Genomic DNA, 14,669 nt, shown 5'->3' on the forward strand with positions numbered 1-14,669 from the left:
AATGATTTTTTCAATGTAATTTCCTTTTGAGTATATATTCGATTATATCCTCCAAAACTCTAATTTAGATTTTTGAAACAAAAGTAAATAAACACTGGAAACATAATGAAACAAATCAGTTTGTGTCGATTGTCATTTAGACAACACAAGTCTCAGAGCATTAACCGGAAATTATTTCTCCTTTATCTAGTTTCATATCCTGGTTTCAAGAACTCAATAACCCAAGTCTACCTAGGTCATTTTGTGATAGTAAACTGGGTGCTTACAGAGGCATATTAACTTCTGTGAGATTACTACTCAATATGCTGCAGTGGTAATGAAGTAATAATTAACGCGTCAATCTCAAATGGCCTTCTATTTTCCCTTAAGATTCCTCTGGACATTATACTCTGATAATAGTATATTTTGAAAATGGAATTTTCTTTGCTGAAATGGCACAAACCCACCTATGTGTGAATACAGCAAGGGTGTTATAATAAACTATTCTGGTCAATAAACGATAGGCTCTGTTTTCCTTATCTGTAGAAACGAGGCTGTTTAGTATCCTAAATATCTTCTGTTTTAGTACATATATACAGGTATACTTGCATATATTTGGATTTTACAAATATTGCTGATTGCCCCACTAACTGCAAGTGTTTCAGGATTTTGCAGTGGTATTTTTTTTTATCATCTCTGACTTGCTAATGCTTGAGAGACAATAGAAAAGGAGTGTTCTAGAGAATTGTGTGTGAGTGAATGAATCCACTAAATCTATATTTTCTCATGTTTTCAAATGACAGCCAAACTCAATACACAAGTTCAATAAAAAAACTCAAACAGAAGTTCAATAAAATATTTTTATGGTGTTTTGTTCTAATACTTCCTTTTCAGTTCTCTTTTTTCCTAATTCATTAAATAACACTTTTCAGTTCTCTTTTTTCCTAATTCATTAAATAACACTACTGGTCATGGCCAAGTAAGTTAATTTAACAACCTACTAATAGGTAACAATCTGTAGTTTTAAAAATACTTCTTTAGAAGTATTACCACTTTTCAAAGAATTATAGTACATTTAAGATCCCATTAAGTGTATGTAAGTACAATTGATACTCAGAAATTTGCAGTGGCTTATATTGAATATAAGGGATCATCATTCTGTAAATGTGTGAAATTTAATAGAATTCCCCTACCAGAATTATAGTGTTCTTGCTATACTCACATAGGGGTAATTTTGTGTAAATTTGCACTGGGTTATTTTTTTAATTAATTTATTTTTTGGTTTTTACTTAAATTCCAGTTAGCTAACATTAGTGTCATATTAGTTTCAGGTGTACAATGTAGTGATTCAACAATTCTATACAACACCTGGTTCTCTTCATGGCAAATGCACTCCTCAATCCCCACCACCTGCTTCATACGTTGCCCCCATCCAACTCCACTCTGGTAACCATCAGTTTGTTCTTTATAGTCTGTTTCTGGTTTTCCTCTCTCCCCCCCCCCCCCCCATGATGGTTTTGGTGGTTAAATTCCACATATGAGTGAAATCATACGGTATTTGTCTGACTGACTTCCCTTAGCATAATACCTTCTAGCTCCATTCACGTTGTTGCAAATGGCAAGATTTCACTCTTTTTTATGGCCGAGTAATATTCCTATGGAATTTTATATATGTATATAATGGAATTACATATATATAATGGAATTACATATATATATATATGAAATATATATGTATACATACACATAAACATGAGAGTGCAAGTATCCCTGAAAACTAGTATTTTTGTATTCTTTGGGTAAATACCTACACTGTTTTCCAGAGTGCACTGTAGTAACCTTTCTTAAGCCCACAACGAATCTGGCACTAATATTGTTATTGGTCATTCTCACTCGAGCAGATCCATGTTAGTCTGCTACGTTCTGAGAAATTCAGTTAATAGCTACTGGTTATAATAGCTATCAGTTAAAAACTATTACTCTTTCTTTTTGCTGAAACTGGGTCAGTGTGTTGTACTCCTTTTTGGTATGGATAAATTTTCTCATAGAGACACACAGATACACAGTGGTTAGAAATTGTTTCTCTTCCTTTCAAAGTAGTGAGCAGAGAACTAGCCTATGGAACCAACACACAATAAATACTGCGCATAGGGTATTTAGAATTTTGTGTTCAAATTTAAAAACAAGCAAATACTATAAACCCCCTCAGTCTGTCACTAAGTTAGTGATGTTGTGATTTTATTAGATGATCTCTCTGATACCTTTCATTATTAACATATTTTAGAGTTATATGTTCAAATTTAAAAAACAGTGTGAAAACCCTCAATCTGCCATTAACTTCATGATGTGGGGATTTTACTAGATGGTATCTCTGAAACCTGGCTGGCTCAGTTGGTAGAGCATGTGACTCTTAGTTTTGTGGTTTTGAGTTCGAGCCCCATGTTGGGTGTAGAGATTACTTAAAATCTTAAAAAAAAAAGAAAACTGCCAGCACTCCTGGCAAATTTGGAGGGTAAGCTAAATCATGTGTGTTTTATAGGAGTCCTGACATGAGAACAACTGCTATTTTAACAGATGTTTGGATCTCTTAAAGAGCCCTCCAAGTTACCACATCCAAACCTGAACTCAATCTTTTTACTAATAAATCTAGTCCTTCTCCAATGTCTTTGATCCTAATGAATGATTCCACCATCTAACGAGTTGTGTTATTTGGAAACTTATTGTCATAGGTCTCTCATCCTTACCCCCAAATCCAAAATAAATGAAGTCTTAATCATTTTTGGCTCACAAATATCTTTAATCTCTAGCTCTATTGCCACAGCATAGTCAAATCAACCTGGTCTTCTTAATCCTACTGTTCTTGACTTTCAAGTCCATGTATTATCTGGACTCTACTATTCACCAACCTAATTTCTCATATTACTCCTCTCATCTTCATGCTCTGGGCACATTGTCCTTCTTTCAAATTTTTAGTATTCCAGTCTCTTCCTGCCTCAGGACCTTAGCACATGCCGCTCCCCCTGCTTCAAGTACTGTGGGATGTATCTGCTATGGGCAGACAATAACATTGTAAAATCAGAAATATAATATGGCTGGTTGTTTAGAAATAAATGTTTATTATGTCTGAGAACAAATGTTTAGTTTTTACATATTACAAGAGTTTGGATGTCTCACTTTTAAAAATTAACTACAGAACTGTCAAACTGTGATAGAGAGGGATTTGAACAATAACTGAAAAAAAAATTTGTTTTTTTTTTTACATTTTAGGAAACTCTAGAGTTTAAGTTTGAATATGTTAAATACTTAACCGCTTTTAAAGAGGAAATGTATTTATAAATTAATATGTTACAGGTGAGGATACCCATGAGACTAAGTAAAAGAAATCTTGAGTGGGTTGTAAAGAAGTGCTTTAAATACACATCACTGAAATTTTAACCTTAGGATTTTTTTTCCAATTATTTTTGTAATGTGTTTTCTTAAAATCATGGCATCACAGATTTTTTTTCTCATTTGTTTCTTTTCTTTTTAATGGGGACACTCTGTGATCTAACATCCTCTGGGTGTGAAAACACATCTCCAGAAAATATCTGACAAAAAATGCAGTGAAAAATAAATCTTCCTAAATATAAAATAGTGAGACTGTAACAAATACAGGCTGATATGATCTTTAAAATTCTTTGATTCATGATTACTCTTTAAAAAAAATCTGAGATACGTTTTCATTTCTGTACTTTTCTTCAAACAATGCATTATAATATTATAACAGTGAAGAATTAATGTTTATCATCACAGTGCAAAAACTCAGGTTGAACTTGAGTGCTCTCTGACTGCAGGACCCATTTTTATGTTGTTTCCTGTTATATCCTCATTGTTGACCTACCTAGCAGTGCTTAGCACTTACTAAGTAAGCACTTAAAAATCTTTGATGAATGTTACTGGTTAAATTATCCTTGTTGATTTTGTTTTCATTTATTTCTCTCTCATTCCTAGTTTTCTTCAAACTAATATAGTAGCTTAGTGTCTGATCTTGGTGATAGGAATCTACATGAGCTGGAATTATAGTTGACTTTCATTTTTAGTCCAGGCAAAATATGACTTCTTTGCTTTTATTAGTCTTTACTTCCCCAAATAAATTGGCCAGAGAGCTCACTATTAAGTTCAAAATGAATGTGTTTTAAGTGTTTTACTTTATGATAATTAAGAGTGTAAACATAATGAAGAATATATTTCAATTCTACTTTAGAGGGACCACTATTTTAGATTTTGGGGGTCAATGTGAACCATTTTAAAATACATAATCATTCTTTTGCTTTACCTAATCCCTTTACCCTCCTCTTCATCTTTTCTTAGTACTGTTTTTAACCTTTTCCTCAATTAAATCCTACGTCTGTATTACATTCAAAGCACGAAGAGCTCTATTACTAAAAAACAAAGACACTCATTCTGTATAGATTTTCTAAATATGTTTAATTCTCTACTTTGGAAACGTTTTAAGTTTAGTTTGTTGCCAGTAAAGAACAGTGCTTTTAAGGAAATATTTTAGCTTTTAAGTGAAGAAGTATTCTATAAAATACTTAAAATATTCAAATAATCACAAAATGTATAAATTGAAAAAATAATCTTTCAGATTCCTTGTTACTTTCCAGATGTAATCACGGTAAAAAGTCTCTTGTATCTACTAACAGAAATATGTGCATATGCAAACATACATTACATTTAAAATCATTCTATTAAATATAATGTACTACACATTTTAAATTATTAGATGATTCTACGTTGGGTATTCTACACAAAGTATCATTTTGTAATGTACATACATTTTTAATTTTTTTAATGTTTATTTTTGAGCGAGAGAGAGAGAGAGAGAGAGAGACAGAGACAGAGACAGCACGAGCGGGAAGGGTCAGAGAGAAAGAGAGACACAGAATCTGAATAGGCTTCAGGCTCAGTGCTGTCAGCACATAGCCTGAGGCGGGGCTCGAACTCAAGACTGGGGAGGTCATGACCTGAGCCAAAGTCAGTTGCTTAACTGACTGAGCCACCCAGGTGCCCCATGTAATGTATATTTTTTATATTAGAAAGTTATATAAGTCATTTTGGTTAATATAACATGAAATAATTCTATAAAATATGTTAAATATGGGGCACCTGGGTAGCTCAGTCGGTTAAGTGTCCAACTTCGGCTCAGGTCATGATCTCACGGTTTGCTGAGTTCAAGCCCTGCATCGGGCTCTGTGCTGACTGCTCAGAGCCTGGAACCTACTTCTGATTCTGTGTCTGCCTCTCTCTGCCCTTTCCCTGCTCGCTCTCTGTCTCTCTCTGTCTCTGTCTCTCTCAAAAAATAAAATAAGCGTTAAAAAAAAATGAAAAAAAAAATGTTAAATTCAAGTGATCCAAGTTACTTTAAGCCAATTCAGTTTTATATTTTTAACTATTTTTGGCATAATTTGTGATGATTGTGTCAATACACGTAAGATATTAAATGATTTTATAGGTTTGATTATGTTTAAGGATTAAAAAAAATGTTTATTTTGAAAGAGAGAGTGCAGGCACAGGGGAGGGGCAGACAGGCCCTGTTAGTGCAGGGCCTGATGCAGGGTTTGGTCCCACAAACCACAAGACCCTGACCTGTGCTGAAATCATTAGTCAGAAGCTTAACTGACTGAGCCATCCAGGTGTCCCATATTTAAGGATTTTTTTTAAAGTTCCTCTTTTATTGGGGCGCCTGGGCGGCTTAGTTGGTTGAGCTTCTGACCTCGGCTCAGGTCATGATCTCACAGTCCGTGAGTTCAAGCCCTGCATCGGGCTCTGCTGACAGCCCGGAACCCAGAGCCTGCTTCAGATTCTGTGTCTCCCTCTCTCTGACCATTTCCCGTTCATGCTCTGTCTTTCCCTGTCTCAAAAATAAATAAACATTAAAGTTCCTCTTTTATCATGTTACAAAGTATTCTTGGGTAACAGATATTGGAATGTCTTGTTTAAAATTAATATTTTTATCAATAATGTTGTTATAGATCATAATCTATGTGGTTTTAATGTTTGAGTCACTTTATATGTTCAGACACTATTACAAATAAAAATTTTATAATCACATCTAATATATATTTGGTTGGGGGTTGCAGTAGGCTAACCTTAAGGATTTTAAAGTATCTCAAAATGTAAAATATTTTAAGAATTATCTTGCACATTTTAGCTATGCGACAAATATTTTAAAACAAAAACAAAGAATATGGAAGTTGTTTCAAGAAATAGGAAGTTTTTAGGAGTCCTTAGAAAGTTCATTAACTTTAATAATAATAGTTTGCATGTAGAGAGCTTTAATTACATGTCGTGTGCCTTTCTAAGAATTTTTGTGCATTACTCATTTAATCGTACTTCAAACCATTTGTGAGGTTTGTACTATTATGCTCATTTTGGAAATGAGAAAATGAAAGGTCACAGAAATGATGCTGTTTGCTTCCAGCCGCTCCTCTGGTAAGTGTTACAGCTGGGATTCAGTGAGGAAGGTTTGCCTTTATTGTTGATAGGATCTAGGTCACTGAGCATTAGCTTAAAAGTACTCAGTGTCAACAACCTGTAGCCCACAAAGAGCTTACCTTTTGGGGGGACAGATAAGAAGTGGAAAAAAATGAAAGAAAAAAGGGGAGAGGGAGGGAAGGAGGAAGAAGCAGGAAGGAAGGAAATGATTCTGGGTGTAGTATGTTTTATTTTGGTAAGTGCTGTCAAAGAAGTAAAAACAAACAACAACAACCAAAAACAAAACAAAACAAACAACAACAAAAAATAACAAGGAAAGAAAGTAGAGAGTGCCAGGTTTCTAGGAAGAAGGTGGAATGCATTTTATTATTTCTTTTTGTGCTGAAACTACCTTTTAAGCATCTTTTTTTTTTTTTTTTTGCAATTTAAAGTTGAAATTTATTTCAATTACAATTCTTTTGTTATGCGTTAAAGCTGTTTTAACCGTAGAGGCATACGATTATTTCAGAATAGGTCTTTTTAATGATTCATTGTGTATGAAGACATTGGACAATGCAATTAGCTTTTTAAAAATTGAATTATAATTAATATACAATGTTCTATTAGTTTCAGATGTACAGTAAGATTCCACAAGCCTATACATTTCTCAGTGCTCATCATGATAAGCATGCTGTTAATCCCCTTTATTTCACCCTTTCCCCCCACCCACATCCCTCTAGCAACCACCAGTTTTTCTCCGTATTTAAGAGTCATTTGTCTCTGTCTTTGTGTGTGTGTGTGTGTGTGTGGTTTGTTCACTTGTTTTGTTTGTTAAATTTCACATATGAGTGAAATCATAGGATATTCTCTGACCTATTTTACTTAGCATTATACCCTTAGTATTAGATGCATCCATGTTGCCCATCCTCCTTTTTTATGACTGATACCCCATTGTATATATATATGCCACATCTTCATTCTCCATTCAGCAATTGATGGATCCTGGGTATTCAAAATATTCAAAATATTCAAAATATTCTATCTTGAATATTTTGAGGAAATTCCATACTGTTTCCCACCATGACTACCCCAATTTGCATTCCCACCAACAGTGCACAGGGGTTCCTTTTTCTCCACATCCTTGCCAATACTTCTTATTTCTTGTCTATTTTGAATTTAATCATTCTGACAGGTGTAAGATGATATCTTATTGTGGTTTTGATTTGCATTTCCCTGATGATGAGTGATGCTGAACATCTTTTCATGTGTCTGTTGGCCATTTGTATATCCTTTCTGGAAAAATGTCTATTCAGGCCCTCTGTCCATTTTTAATCAGATTATTTGTGTTTGGTTTTGTTTTGTTGGTGTTGAGTTGTATAAATTTTTATAAATTTTAGATATCAACCCTTATTGGATATATCATTTGCAAATATCTTCTCTCATTGAATAGGTTGCTTTGTCATTTTGTTGACAGTTTCCTTCACTTTGCAAAGGCTTTTTAATTTGGTGTAGTCCCACTAGTTTTGCTTTTTTTTTTCCCTTACCTGAGGCGATGTATCTAGAAAAATGCTTCTACAGCTGATGTTAGAGATTACTGCCTCTGTTTTAATCTAGGAGTATTATGGTTTCATATCTCACATTTAAGTCTTTAATCCATTTCAAGTTTATTTTTGTATATTGTATAAGAAAGTGCTCCAGTTTTATTCTTTTGCTCGTAGCTATCCAATTTGTCTAACACCATTTGTTGAAGAGACTTTTATCCCTCACTGTATGTTCTTGCTGCCTATGTCATAGATTTACCATCTAAGTGTGGGTTTATTTGTGAGGTCTCTATTCAGTTCCATTCATCTACGTCTCTGTTTTGTTGCCACTATCATCACATGGTTTTGATTATTACAGCTTTGTAGTATGTCTTGAAATCTGGGATTCTGATACCTCCAGCTTTGTTCTTTCTCAAATTGCTTTAGCTAATTGGGGTTCTTCTGTGGTTCCATACAAAGTTTAATATTATTTCTTCTAGTTCTGGTATTTTGATAGGGATTTCATTAAATCTATGGATTACTTTTGTTAGTATGGACATTTTAACAGTATTCATTCTTTGAATCCATGAGCATGAAATATCTTTCCATTTGTTGGTGTCATCTCCAATTTCTTTCATCATCAATGTTTCATAGTTTTCAGAGTACAAGTCTTTCACCTCCTTGGTTAAGTTTATTCCTATTTTATTTTGGGGGGTATAATTGTAAATTGGAATGTTTTCATAATCTCTTTCTGCTACTTCATTATTAGTGTATAGAAATGCAACACATTTCTGTTTATTAATTTTGCATCCTGGAATTTTACTGAATTCATTTATCAATTTTAGTAGTTTTTGGTGGAGTCTTTAGGGTCTTTATATATAGTATTATGTCATCTGCAAATAGTGAAAGTTTTACTTCTTTCTTACCAATTTGGATGCCTTTTATTTCTTATCTGATTACTGTGGCTAGGACTTCCAGTACTAGGTTGAATAAAAGGGGTGAGAATGGACATTCTTACCCTTGTTCTTGGTCTTAGAGGAAAAGCTCTCAGTTTTTCATTGAGTATGACATTAGCTATGGGTTTTTCATATATGGACTTTACTATGTTGAAGTACGTTCTCTCTAAACCTATTTTGTTGAGAGTTTCTATCGCCAATGCATTTATCAGAATAGGGTAGTAGCTGAAGGTCACATTTGAGCACATAGATCTGACGTGAGAAACTGAGCTTTGGTAAGATGTGGGACCATGCGTGGTGACTTGACAACAGAGGCCATTGTGCTTTAGGTAAAGTAGTGAAGAAAGTACCCCAAGTTTCAGTTGAGGTAGCATGGGGGCAGATGGCGTGGGGTACTGGGTTGACTTGGCTTCTACTCTGAATGAGATGGGAAACTGTGGTAGAGCTCCTTCCCCAAGGAATGTCGTGAAAAACCCAAGACTGGAAGGCAACGTGGCCATGTGTGCGAGTCACCCATTCAGACCATATGTTACCATGTATGAGAGACAAAGAAGCAAAAATTGTACAAAAGGCAACCCCCTTCTGCACTCGGGGCTCAGCCTTTTGGGATCCTAGCCCGCGGAGCCCATGCAAGCACGAAGAAAGTTGCTTGCTGAAAAGAAAAGCCTCAGTGTCCCAGCTCTGTGTGTTTGTGTGTGTTTCCCCATTACAAAATCATTGAAATGTTTTGAACAGAAGGGTAACATGTTCCTACTGAGATTTTTTTAAGAGTCATTTTGAATAAAATGTTTTTGCTAGATTGATTGAGTAGGGCAAGGGCACAGAGGAAATTTGCTCTTTTGTAGGCTATTATAGTTGAGGCAAAATTGCCCTATATCTTCTCTCTGTGTGTTTTCCTAGATTTTGTGGCCTTTAAATACATTAAAAGACCAAGAGAAAGTTCGGAAATATGTTACTATAGAATGTTTATTTAAAAATGGGTTCAACTTCCACCATGTGAGTCAGAGCCTATCATAACACTGATTTTATTTTATTCTTTTTTAGCATTTTATACATGCATTTCCCAGCCACCTTGCCATCTAATTCATTGTCTTGGGGCAAGTAGATACAAGTTGGGTTATCGTTAAAGCATCTGGGAAAGTGGCAGAGAAAATTTTTTTCCCTATGCTTGAAAGACTTACTAATGCACTTTCAAAGTCAGAGGAAGAGAAACATTAAGGGTTCATGAATATAAAGTGAGTGCAATTGGTTCTAAAAGCCATCCTCCGTAAAATACCTGGATTGGCATTGATATTCAAGAAAATTGTTTTTAGACAAAATGCTTTTGCTTTTCAATATTTTACATTTAATTTCATTTTACACAAGAATATATCAATGTCAACATTTAAATGATACCCGCTGTGCTGAAGACTGATTTTGAAAATTGTCAGACATTTGATGTTATTCTCTAAAAGTAACCATCACCTAAATGTTGCTTATAGTTAAATATATATCAACAAATTAACAATTAAAAGGTATTTATAATCCTTATAACTGTGATGAACTATATTTCAGTCAGTATGTACTCCTGGTGCTTTAGGTACATGGCAAATATTTTCTCATTGTTTACTATGAGATGAGCATTCAGCCACATTTTCCAGATTTTTTTTTTCTAAAGGCTTTGTTTTTTCAAGGAGCATATAAGATAGTTAGAGTGAAGAAAGATCCAAAAATGCTTTCACTGAAAGTATAAGACAGTCTATTATCTATTGGTAAAGTTAAAAATAAAAAAGGATAAATAAATACAAGTTACTTTAGTTAAGTTAAGGCGTTTACTAAGGTTTCATGGCCTCTTAAGTCTATTCAGTCATGAGAACTGGGAGCCTCACAAGTCAGGAAGATAGAATTCCAGTTGGTAAAATTGAGAAAATAACCTCCTAGGATATTTAAACTTTCTACCTTAGAATATAGTATACGTTATTTACTTTTTCTATTATAACATGAGCTCCTGGAGAATAGGGAGAATGTCTACATTGTCTCTGTATCCCAAACAATATCTTATACATAGCTGATACTGAATAAATACTTACTGATTGAATGAGGTATGTGTATTCTTCTAAGATGGTAATACATAACCTTTTATTAGGAGAAATGGGATATTATTGCTTGTTTGACAACACGGATTATGTTTCTCAAATGTGATATTTTTGGCTTACTGAAAACAACTTTACCGTTCCTAGAGGGAAATATTTAAAACTAACAAAATTTTATCTCTAAAGAGGATTGCTCAAGTTTTGTACTTCAAAACTATTATTAGTTTCAGTCAAATTTATGATATGAGAAAAGCGAGATGTTAATTACTAACAGTAGTAGCAGGAATAAAAAGCAAAATTGTATTTTTTATGCTTTTTAGACATAAAAGTAGTTTTTTAATCACGTAAAAAAATAAACTTTTGTGTGTGTGTGTGATTTGGGAAGATTTGTATTGCCCTTGTATGTAGAGGACTACACAACTGTGTAATGTACGCATAAGCAAATTGCTCGTGTTTCAACTCATTTCCCATTTTACTTCCACTTTCTTATTATCATTGTGTACAATGCCCTAGTTAGATGGATAGACCCATTTTCATTTGTAAGCTTTAATGAAATATATTCAAGCTGCTGCCATAATAAAATATATTCAACCTACTGAGAAATAATGCATGCAAAGTGATTAGTATGATGCTTGACACAGACAAATGCTCAATAAATGATCATTTTATCTACAATGTCTATTATTATTCTTCCTAATCTTCTTGGAGTTGTTCACTTTCTGAAATGCTTCAGAGATCACTTCTACCAACTACCTTCTGAACTCCACATGGTTCCACATACCTCCGCCTGGTGATTGGTTAATATCTTTGGTAGCTTCTGAGTCATGCTTCATCAGGAAACCAAGGGTGTGATTTGCATCCTAGCATATCCTCCTTCCTCCTGCTCACTGTCACTTCTATTTTTGCTTTAGAGCACAGGGTTCTTAAAGGCATCTTATTCCAAGGCTTCCTATATACACAGATTTTCTACCTGCTTCTCTATAAGAAATGTGTACTTGGTAACAAATGTTTACTAGAAAAAGGCAGCTATAGCTAGGTTAATACCTAAGGCCAAAGCTTTTCATTTCTTCTAAATCCTCTAGTAGTTCCCCTCTTTAGACTACTACCAATTTTCTGCCCCAGTTCTCCCAGGGTTCCTGGTCCAGTTAATTTACTTAAACCGATCAAAAATGATTTGAATACCTATAGTTAATCCATTGACAAGCACATATTCTTACTTTATCCAGGGATGTTTGTTCAACACTAATTCCGGATACCTTATCCTGGCATCCATGTTGCCTCAAGAGTTTCAAAATATTCAGAATTGTATGCAAAATGTGGTGTGCATGTTTGCATATGCAATTTCCTAGGGGAATGAACTCACAGTTTCTATCGGATTGTCAAAGGGTGAAGACTCTAAAGAGATTTAAGATTTACTCTAGAGAGGCAAAAATGGATAAAACATTTTTCTGGTTGAGGAGTTTGCAATAGAAGTGAAATTGACATAGTAAATGGAAGTATCAAAATAGGGGTGAATGGTATAGTATATAATATTTACGAACAGAAAAATCACTTAGTGATAAATTGGAGGGAAGAACTTTATCTGGCCTAGAAATAAGTTACTTGTTAAAGTTTCATGGGATTTCCATCCTGTGACGAAAAGAGTATGAGCAAGGCCTTGGGATTAGTATTGATTAGAGTGTTTGGGAAGATAATAAAGAGGCTAGGTCTTGAATAATACTGGATTATAAGAAAAAGTTATTGAGTACATGAGATCTTAATAATTCCCATGATATAAAATGCTAAATAGTAAAAAGATACATGGCAGATTATCTTTTAGCTAATCTTCCTTAGATTTAAAAACATTTAGGTTCTCAAACCCGTAAATAATCTTGAAAAATTGTTTTGTAAAATAATTCTTAATGACAGTCAGCATAATACATCATTAAGAAATGTGCTGTGGCACTAAGTACAGTTCTTTAACAGCATATTATAATAGCTTACACTGACCTAGACTGTTTATATTTTACTTTCCTTAAATATATCCAATGCACTTTGTTTCTGGGCTTGTATTTTATATAGTTGGAAGGGAGAAAATGTTCAAATGTCATGGATTTAGAGAGGTGCTGGAGTCTACAGGATACTGGAGATTAGGCTATTCATAAGATTGTCCTTTTCTTGTAATTCACTAAAATATTTGTAAACTGATGGAGACCCAATTCTTGTATGACTGTGATCACTATCAGTTAACCATTTGTTTTCTTTCCTTTGTTCTTGGGCAGCTGGGAGTGCCTGAAGAATATCACACATATCCCTCCTAGCAACTTGTACTTTGCCCTCAGCCTGCCTTAATGCTCCCTCATCAATCTCACAGGTTCATGAGTTCGAGCCCCACAACAGGCTCAGTGCTGTCAGCACAGAGCCTGCTTCAGATCCTCTCCACCCCCCCCCGCCCCTCCACTGCTAGTGCTGTCTCAAAAATAAACAAACATTAAAAAAAAAAAAGCGTAGGTATCTTCACTTGAAAATCACAGTAGTATCTCAAAATTAATATTTAAAAATTTTTAATGTTTATTTTTGAGAAAGAGAGTGAGAGAGAGAGGTCATGAGCAGCGGAGGGGCAGAGAGAGAGGGAGACACAGAATCCCAACCAGGCTCCAGGCTCTGAGCTGTGAGCACAGAGCCCAAAGTGGGGCTCGAACCCACAAACAGCAAGATCATGACCTGAGCCGAAGTCAGACACTTAACCGACTGAGCCACCCAGGCGGCCCTCAAAATTAATATGACTTAAACTGGACTGTTGACACCTCTCTTGTGCCTTCTCACATCATCTTGCATCTTTTCTTCAATGCTTTACAGTTTGTCAGTTGCAATCAATCTCTCATTCTCCAATTCACTCTTTCTAAAATTGACCCCTTCTTCCCGGATATCTCTTCCATAGAGCATATTGTTTATCTACACCCCTCACTCTACTTGCATTTCTATTACCTCTGATCTCCTATCCCGAGTCCAACCCTTCTTTCCATTGATTTAACTATTGCTCTACCTTCAAGGTTTAGTTGAAAAACCTCAGCTAGAGTGTTTCTAAATGATAACTATGCAGAAGTAACCATGTTCCTAACATGAATACTTATGGTGTTTGGAAATGTAGGTAGTACCCTATTTTACACTCTGTCTTTTTGTTATGGATTTATTTAAGAGTTAATCCTATTGACTTTTCATGAATACTTAAGTTACTTTTCTTCTGTCTGAACCGTTATCTCCTTCTTGGCAGGATCACGTCTCTCCTTGTTGTTTTTGTTTCCTTTGGTTTGTTTTTATCCATCAGATCATTAAGCACAAAATGGGCTCGTGATAGGTAGTTTTTGGCTAAAACACTGGTAAGATTTTAGGAGGCAGATGACACATAATCAATACTAATATACATTGCAACTTACAGTGTACAAAGCATTTGCACATGCTTTTTCTCATTTATTAATCATAACAATACTATTCTATATTATTATCTTTATTTTGCAGATAAGGAAACAGACTTGGTCAAGAATAGGAAACTAGTAAATGGCTGGGCTGGGCATAAAACTCAACTCTGTCTCCATACCCAGCTTTCCATGTTATCATAGCTGCCTTCTAAGATTGTATTTTATAAAAGAAAGTTAAAGACTGCCTAGTTTCTAATACCCATGGATCAAAGGGAAATATATCTGAAA

The 14,669-nt window shown here is 34.6% G+C and overlaps 1 protein-coding gene across 5 annotated transcripts in view; it reads left to right on the forward strand.

Moving 5' to 3' along the window:
• SYT1 (synaptotagmin 1) overlaps positions 1-14,669 on the forward strand; it is a 544,512-nt gene that overhangs the window by 11,996 nt on the left and 517,847 nt on the right. The gene's annotated exons all lie outside the window — the stretch shown is intronic.

This window comes from Panthera onca, chromosome B4 (genome assembly GCF_046562875.1).
Source record: "Panthera onca isolate mPanOnc1 chromosome B4, mPanOnc1 haplotype 2, whole genome shotgun sequence".
Classification (NCBI taxonomy): domain Eukaryota; kingdom Metazoa; phylum Chordata; class Mammalia; order Carnivora; family Felidae; genus Panthera; species Panthera onca.